The sequence below is a fragment of the Hylaeus volcanicus genome, chromosome 8, assembly GCF_026283585.1.
Source record: "Hylaeus volcanicus isolate JK05 chromosome 8, UHH_iyHylVolc1.0_haploid, whole genome shotgun sequence".
NCBI lineage: Eukaryota > Metazoa > Arthropoda > Insecta > Hymenoptera > Colletidae > Hylaeus > Hylaeus volcanicus.
The window spans coordinates 4,174,733-4,184,624 of NC_071983.1; positions in this window are offsets into that span (position 1 = coordinate 4,174,733).

Sequence of the window (9,892 nt, forward strand, 5' to 3'; positions counted from 1 at the left end):
ACGCGAACGATTCGAGCACGCAACGCGATCGCTTCCGATTATTCTTCTTCGTTAGCGAGCAACTGTTCAGCGATAATCAATTTACTTCGAACGAAGCTCGGCGCGTTTAAATGAGTTTCAACTTGATATTTAACGAAACGTAAATTCTCTGGCCTTGTTTCCCTTGGGAGGCATGCGAAACGCAGAACATGGTCGTTGAATATTAATGAATCGAGAGAGGTCGGTCCATATTTCGTTGGTCGACCGTAAAATTCTACCAAACGATCCCGTGGTACCCGACGAGATTGGCCTCTGCAAGATGCATAGAACAGGTTGGTGGCCGTGTTCCGCAGATTCGATCGGACCTAAATTACACGTTCCGAGGTCAGCGGACCGTGTTTCTTTTTTATTCCTAATGAGAATAAGCTTGATAAAAGTTGGAGAGGATGATAAACAGCCTCTAGACGGTGGGTGGAGCTGGTCGTAAAGACTAAGGAAAATAGAAGAACGAGGCTGGAACCTCGAAGGGCAAAGAACGTTCGTCGATGGACGAAAATCGTTCGTCTATTCTCGGTTTCTCAGACGAACGGATCCGTGTACCTCCCGTGTATATACACGAAGGACACGTTACTTTAATTAGTTAAAGTAATAGTATACGTTCTATACATCTGTAACCTGTAACCTGTAACTCGTCGTTCCTTAAAGTTGTCGTCGTATACCGATAAAGAATTCATATCCACTCGAACGATCGACTCTGTATTATGGGATTGTACCACAGGTTTCGGACATCTGCAACAAAATAAGCTTTCCCCTACGCGTCTAGTTTAACGCGCAAGTTTGCCGTAATCTTTCTTCCACCGAGTATGTACGTTAAGCAAGGTAAGGCGGCGTACGGTTGCCATTAAGCTTTTAAGTCGGAAACCCGTTCTTGGATGGTAGTTGGTGCAACGAATCCACGGGAACGATGAACGCGACGCGATATAAAAGCGAGCAACGTGTAATTCGCGAAACAATAAAGTCTCGGGCAACCGATTCTCAGGGATCCTTCCTTGGTCCGGTAACGGTTCGTCTACTTCCATCGTTAAAACTGCGTTAACAGTCGACGAAGATTGTTCACCTTGTACCACAGTTATCGCGTACAGTTACATGGAATCGGAATCGACGATTCACCCTCGATTCTGCCGTCGTTTCGCTCTCGGTCGCGATTTATCTCGTCGCGCGGAGAGGGAGGTAACGGTCCCGAACGCTCGTAAATCACGAAATATTCCCGCAGGACGGAACAATCGACCTCGGCTCGTCTCTAATTGATACGGTTACCAGCCACGGTCCTGTTAATTAAGCCTCTTCGTGGAATCGCGCGTACACCTGACACCGCTGATTGCCACCAGAGGAGCGATTCGGGGACGTTGATCATCTTGTTCTTCGCTAAGAGCTCCCTGAGAGAATACGGAACCGAGCTTAGGGCTTCGCTCGGAACGCGAGACCAAGCGAGAAAGTGTAATTTGATTTTGCATATTTAATTACACTTTGCCGGAGCGACAAAGACGCTCGAGTCGATTCTCTCGTTAATCTTGATAAATTGCCGAGTCGCGGTAAACCTCGAGGTTCAATTAACCGCGTCTCGTCGCGTAGACGTTTACCGCGAGTTTGACCGCAACTTCAATTCAACGCTTTTCGCGTTTCCGATGAAAATTAAGTTGAAATTTGCTCCCAAGAGAGAAATATACGAGAACGTCCACGCGATATTTCGAGCGAGGAAGGGATACCGGGTTGAAACGTGACGTTCAGGAAAAAATGTAACTCGCTTAAAATGTAAAAGACAATTAGGGATGGTAAAACGATGCTTAGGAAGGGATCGTAAAAGATTCGATATCCGTCTCTGGAGGGTTAATTGCTTTCTTAACATCCGCTCGAGTGTTTCAGCATCCTTCGGTACTCGATCAAAAACAGGATCTATTAACGTCACACGGTCATCGTGCAACTAGTTTCTCCTTGCTGGATTATTAATCGCCGGCTGGATACCGCCGTAAATTCTCTGCAATTACGCGCGGCCACTTGTTGCTCGGTAGTTTCGCGATTGCACATTTTCGAACCGAAGGAAATTTCGCGTCTATTTCTGTCCGCTGTGGATCGTGTCCCGGAAGCCGGGGAAAAAAGTTCGTTTCATCCGAACAAACAAATGAAGGGTTTGCTCGTCGCGCGCACGTGGAAGTATCAAGATCGCCGTGGGTCGTCGAAACGAAATTTCCGAGCAAAAGTGTACGTGGTCGAACGATCGAGATTCGCGATCGCGATCCCACCGCTACGGCGTATCCATGCAGTGGATACCGTTAATGGAAGTTCCAGGCGTAATTCACAAGTCGGAACGTGACGTTGCGTTCGCCATAAGCGATCGCTTAATATTTATAACTCTGTTCATGGCAATCGAGAATGCCGCGAATGCGCGGAAACAGAATCACCGTTCTTAGAAGCAGGAAGATTCAACTCGATCCTGTAACAAGAACTAGCAACCACCGGTCAAACGAGTAATACGAACTAGCTAACTTCAGACTTTTCTATCCGTTTCGACGCGTCGTACAACAATTTTTTTGAAACTTGTTCTTTTTGGGAGGAAATGGCTATCTATATCGGCAATGCACATTGGATGTTTTACTTTTCTATTCTCTAACATTTAAAAATTCAAAGATTCTAAATGAGTGGATGCTGCTTATCTGGTTATAATACGTACGATAATAGTAATAATAATAATAATGATAATAATAAAATGGTGACGTAACGTCAACCTTCGAGATCGAGCTATCTGGTGGAAACTGTAAACCGTAAACCGGTGGTCGTTCATCTCCGCGGTCGTTATCGTCGATCCACGGTTAGCCATTAAGCCAGAGCCGTTCGATTTAAAAGCGATATACGGTCGGTATGCAAAATATTACTATCGGTCGCACCGGTTCACTCGATGCGGGAACACGCAAACTGTCGATTAACAGATCTTTATTCTTAAGAATACTTGAGGAAGGTTTAAGATGGCAACGACGCGGATGATAAGACCGTCCCATGATCGCGTTGACTCGGCCGGATGTTGGAATGGTTTTATCGAATACAACTGCCAAGAGGTAGAAGACGGATACCGAGTCAACGAATGTTCTCGTGGAAATGCCACGTTTCAACGAAGCAATGTTTTATCGTTTGCTCGGATGAGAAGTTGACTAGCGGGTCTGAGCGATTATAGTATAATCTACTTACTCGATATAAGGAGATTATACTATAATTAATCAGACCCGGTAGGCAGCTTCTTGCGTGCATTTTTCCGACTCGAAGTGTGAGAAGCATCCTCTTCGAAGTGGTTTCTGCAAAATGATATATATTAAATTTACATGTAAATACGACGTACACGTCTCGTTACCACGTTTTAAAAAGCTTCGGACATCGAGCTGTGCGAAGATATCCGGTCTGAAATTGAACGGTTAACGGGAAATCGGCTGAGAGAAATCTCGAGCTGGGTCGAGTCGAGCCGAGCCGAGGAAACGAAGACGAGCAGTGGGCGTCGTTCTTGGCAGTGGCCTCGCAACCACTCCGATAACTAAGATCGTAACGTTTTATGGAGTCCGCGCTCATAAGTGTAACGGTGTTCGGACTCAACGCTCGCGATCCACGACGCCGAAGAGGATCGAGCGAGGTTACCGTTGCGCGGTCCACAAACTCCGACGGCCAATATTCTCTTTCACCTTCGACTACACGAGTCGCGTGTCCCTGTTTGCTTTTCTTTCTTCCTCGTCTTCTCTTCTCGCGGGCCTTTTCGCTCCGTTTACGACGCTATAACAGCCCCCGACGGTCGTCGATGCCGTTTTACATATCGTCCAAGCACCGGGAGAACTAGCTTTGGCACCATTTCTCCCATCGACGATTTATATCTACGATTACGACCTCGGCTCGTGTGCCGATCGACAGCGATGTAGGACAGGGGAACGCGGATGGTAAAAGCAATGGAACGGAGAGTTTCGGAAGCGTGCCATTTTCGCACCCACATGGAATCGCGTTCGTAACTCGTCGCTATCGCGATCGGCGACGGTAATTCCACAAAAACGCGGTTACCGTTCTCGGGCCAGATGCACGCGCCTGCCGATATCAGCACGGTGGTTCGAATCGCGCGGCCGTGTCCGTTCCCTCCGGTTACTCCTCTCTTCGTGCCCGATCCTCCGTCTACAGGCTGCGCCACACCGGTTGATCTACGGATAAACCAAATACGGAAGAACCTCGTCGGTTCGAGTGCGCACGATTTTTCCGCAATCTCTATACACGATGCCCGGATTTTCATTCCGATAGCAGTCACGCAAGAGGTCAAACGTTGACGCCGCAAATTCGACGGCGGCCGTATCGCAACCTTTGCTACCGATTTTTTCAAATTCGAGCAAACGCCAAACTGCGATCCGCGACCATTTCCAAACGGTTGTCGCTCGAGGCTTGGATAAAAGTTCTTCCTGGCGCGCTTGCCGTTAACGAGCAAGCGTGATCGCTGAGCAGGAACCGGATGGTTTTTTTTCCGGTGTTCCTTCCGCGAACGACACGGTTTCGATGCTCGGCCTTCTAACGGACTGCTCGAAACGGTCTCGGAGCGCGCAGCTTTCCAGGGAACCGAATCGAATCGATTTACCAACGAGTATTTTTGGTCTCGTTTCTTCTAGGTATTCGAACGTGACGGGCCAAGGATCGAAACGCAACCATCGATTTTAATTCTAAAAGACGCAGCACTTGAAGGTGAAGAAATATTTGGCGAGCAGAAGGAACCGGTAGAACGTGTGCAGCTTTTACGCGGTAAAGTGTGTTTTTAGCGCAGTAGAGCAAACGGACCGTCGAAACGCGAGGACGGCCCGAGAACCGGATCGAAGACCGGTAGAACCGTTTTATCGAGATATTCGGGCCAAGAAAAATGACGAGGGTGGAGCTGGATCGGAGGAAACTCGTCTAAAAGTTCGCCCGGTTTTAACTCGCAACCGACAAGTTTGCTCGATTACCCTGATTTCGGAAATAGAAAAACTTCTCATCCGCTCGTCACGTGCGACCTGGTACGCTTTGGTTTTATTCGCGACCTATTATTCGAATAAAATATTTCTCGTTTCTGCCTGGCTTTCGATCACACCCACTCGGCATTCTCGATCGCATATCTCGAGTCATGGCGCACACGCGACACGATTCTCCGCGGTGGACGCGCGTCGATCGTCTTGTCGTACCGTTAATCGATCAATTTGCAACCGAGCGCGATCTCAAGATCGCATTTGTTGCTTGCCGATCCAGGCCAATTTCTCGTCCTTATTATATCGCGCGAGCGGAGGTCACGGTTAAAAGGGGTCAGGTTCGTAATTTATAAACTCGATGTCCTTAATGGTAGTTAGTAGCTACCTACAGAGGATTCTTGCGATCGAATTCGACGATTCAACGCTCGTTACGATTTAGTTGAACCAATCGGAGCTGACATTTTGTACCTATTCTCGCAACGATTCCCACAGGAAAATGTTTAGCGCAATTTTACTATCAATTAAGAGGAAATTAAAATTTATCAAAGCAACTTCGTTCCACTAACGATCCTCCGATTACTTAAATTATAACGTGTACTTTCTGTTCGACTCGCTAAGGATGCTTCATCCGCAGATCTTGTTTTATTTTTAACCGACGAGGGAACACGCGTTGCGTTGCAATCGCGAGGAAACACGACGCGATAAGGAGAAATCATTAAGCCTCGAGTGTGAATTCAAAGAGATGCGCGTATCTGTGCGGTATGGCCAGGAAGTAGGTTTAAAACGTGCTAAGTGTTCGATAACGAGCTCCCGTCCGCTCCCTCCTGTTCGTCGTTCTCTCTCGTTCGGGTTCGTTCGCCTTTACACACCTGGATACCTTGGCGACACGTCGCGTCGTCGCGTACGACGAAGCGATATCGATTACGTTCTTTCGATCGGCGTTGCCATCGACCTTTGGCGTTTCTCTGATTTTTCCGTTTTCGATTAAACCGATTTCTTTTGCAGCTCGACACGCGAAGGATTGACGATAATTGGTTTCCCCTTCGTTATCCTTCCTTTTTACTTTTCTCCTCGACTCGCCGCCTCTTCCTTTCGACCGTGTACACACACGCGGCGAAACAATTACGAGTTAGAAATTGAGCGTTACTGATTAAGGGCGGAAGAGATAATAGGTAGTACGCGTCCGAGGATATTGTTAGCCATAACGAAACACCTTAAATATCTTCGTTGCGAGCGTCCGTCTTCCGCAAACGTGTCGGCACTCGGCCTGCCAATATTTTACGGATATCGAAATTCAAGCATCGCGCATTCTTACGGAATCTTATTAAACGAAAGCAGATGAAATTGAATTCGATCGCCGTCATTCGAACGCCTAACTGACGTTTCCGTTTCTATTGTATGCAAATAGGAAATCGTTTACCGCTCGCAAACCAGTCATTTATTAACGAGATTTCAATGAATGTCATTCGCGAATGCGACGTCCGTTACGTGGACTACATTCGTCTTTGCCGGTCGAGCGCAGCACGGATGGAGATCTAGCAAAGATGACCGTTAGAAAGGGCCCGTGGTCTTTGTCATTCGTTCGATTGGAAGTTGAAAAATGTTATTCTACGGGAATGACGAGGCGAGATTTTTTCCTGCGCGCTTGAAATTTGTAGGAATAGAAGGGCTAAAGATCGAGCGTTATCCGTAGGGTCCATCGCCGCGACGCGAGGCGAGGCGGCGCGATGGCCGACCGAGAAACGTTAATTAACGGAAAAGATTCCGTCGGATAAAATTCCGAAGGGTTCTCGGGAGCGGGTCGAGCAGTCATCTAGCTGGCCAGAGCCTGTTGGTAAGATGGAAGAAGCGCGCGAGCCGAGCGAAGTGTTGGTCAGGGCCGTTGGCAGCCTCGGGGTCAACGTCCAGGCGGCGCCTGGAAGATCCACCATCGGCTGAACGCGAGATAGTGGGGCAGGTCGCGGCTGCAACTCCGGGGAAAAAGAGAAGACACGGACGCGAGAGAAGAGAAGAGTCGAATGCCAGATCCGCGGCGAAACGAGGAAAGGTTCGTTTCCCGCCTTCGGGATCACTGGTGAACGACTTTCTTCCACCGTCGAGGTCTATTCGAACCGATTCGCTTCCACGCACCGACTCCCAACCAACCAAACGGTCCCTCGCCGGGGAAGAATTAGTTATTAAACGGAAAGTAGTAAATTAGAAGAAACATACGTGGAGAAAAATAAACACTTTGCGATCGTAGTTAGCGAACACGACGAACTCGTAGGTGTTCTCATTCCCTTTATACTCGGTACTCGTAGGTAGAATCGAACTGTCACACCTCGTAAAAACGTTTCGCGTACTTGTAAATTTTCAATCCGTTTTAATCGCGAATAATATGTAGATGCACCCCGCCGGGATACAGAGAGGAAAAGTTTGCAAATTCGTTCCCGGTTTCACGGGCGAGAACGAAAGGAAAGCAGCGACGTGGAGACGTTTTCAATTAAAGTTTTTAAGTTCGTTCAACCTTGTTCCGCTGGTAACGCAGCGATTCGAACCGGCGATAAAGCAAAAAGCCAGGCTGTTCGAAGAAAAGCGTAGGAACGATGACGACGACGATCGAGCTGATGATGATGAGGATGATGATGGTGATGATGATGATGGTGGCGGCGAAGGAGAAGAGAGCTCGTCGTCACGGCGTGGTGAGCTCGTACGCGGGGGATAGTACTTGTGCAGAGTATTATATCGTCCGCGACGTGATCCCTCGAACGTTGGTATCCTTCTCCGATGGCGTATTCATCCGAATGGACACGATCGCCGGTAAACGAGACGATTCGTCGGAGCCTCGGGGACGCCATTTATCGACAAGCTTTTTGCAAGAGCACCTCCGATATCTGATATTTAACACGGGATATTTTATACTTTACGAAAACGAGTTCCCCTTATTCCGATATCCCACGAACGATCAACCATTCGGTAATTGAAAAGACGTTAACCAACGACTTTGTAGGAGCTCGGAAGAATACGATTCGGTTCGCGAAACATCAGACGATTCCCCTGTTTCTTAGTTTTACGAACTCTCGGTTTTAACGAGTCACGAACAGATCAGATCGGGTTTTGCGCACGTTGCTCGGATCGCGATGCATAAAATTCAAACTACTGTGTAACATTGTGCGGTGCGAACGTCCATCCTTTATGTACCCTTCCACGCATCCGTTACACGCGAACGTACCCGCGCGAATCTCGACTCGTGTAACGCCGTCTGAGTACGCGTACGCGGGTAGCTATTTTCGCTATTTCCAGATTTAATCGGAACCCTTTCACGTGGCGTAAGACGTGCGTGGCACAAATGTACCCAATTAGGCGCGGGAGTTGCGCGGTTCAATTTACGAACGTGCTCGATGATTTAATGGTTGTCGGACATTTCCTGCGAAATTTATTGGGAACGGTGCGATCGATGTAAATGTACTTTTTCGTTCAGCAACGAGTGAAGTAACGCCGCGACGACGAGTATCGAAGAACGCCTCGCTTCTCTGGCATCGAATTCATCGCCTTAGAGCGTACGCTACGCGACCCACTCATTATTCGGAAGGTCGACGGACTCGCGACCAGTCGAAACGCGGTACCAGCATGAATATTCGGTTGGCGTCGCGGGACAAACACGAAATTGACCGTCTATACGGAATACGAACGAATTGGTAGCCCGAACACCTCTCTCCTTCCAGCTCGAGTAAAATGCCTGCTGTTCGAGAGTCTATAGAATTGTTCGTTGAACGACAACGTGCCGCTTAAATCGCCATTGTACGTAAAGTTTACCGAAAAGAGGTGCTCGTTTCGTTGGCGTTTCCGCCAAAGGACGAGCTCTCTTTACTTGTATTCGCCAACGTTCGGCATCGGTGGCAATTTCGTCGGACGGCTTTAGCGTGGCAATTTAGCTTCACCGACCAGGCGAAACGAGCTCAGCCAAGAGAAACGCGTTTCGGTTTTACGCGCAGGCTTCGACGTTCGTTCGATATTACGTGCCTCGGTTGTTGCTCAACGCGGCTACGGCCCTGACTTTGAACCGCGTTTGCTCGACTCTCACCGTGGGAATGGCGGCCACGAAGCATGCACCGATCAGAGATGGGCAAAATTTTTATTCAGATAAGAATTGTCGAACGTTCGCTCTTACAGCCGATAAAAAACATTTTTCTGTGTCTATGGCGATCGACGTATACGTTTTGCTCTGCGCAAGATCGACCTTGGCCGGTACCGCGTTGGTACCTGTCACGAAATCACGTCAGACCCGACGTCGACGAGAGAGAAACCGTTTCGCGAATGTATACCGTCGCCGTGATCCAATTCCGGAGTACCCGTCAGCGCCGAGCACCTTTGGAAGTTCGAGAATTCGGCGGAATCGAGCCGAAGTCATCGACGAGGAAGATTCTCATCTATGTCCACGCTTTGGTCACCGTTCGATATTTTTGCGTTTTCGCGGGACCGGTAGTCGATCCTTGGACTGTCTTACCTGACGAACTCGCGGCAGGTCTTTGACGCTGTTTATCGTGGCTGCGAGAATCTTCGTCGCAGATACCTCCGTCGAGATCGATCACTCTCCGCCGCGCACCAACAGATCGTTCAACACTTTGAATCACACATACCTTGACCGGATTATCCACTTGGTACTGAAGATCGGTTCCTGGACTCTTCTGCGTTCACCTAGTCTCTAATCACTCGCTTATCACTTGTTGGCGAACTCCGTGAACTCGAAGGAATGTCCGTAATGGAACGGAACCGATCTCGTTTGGTGGGTGGGCCGAGACGGTGGACAAAGACGACCGAAGAACCTTCACCGATTCGTCCACCGCGATCGATCACACGCGACGGATCACTTGGCTCGGCCGGAAGATGTAAAAAAAAAAAATAAAACAACGCTCCTGATGGCT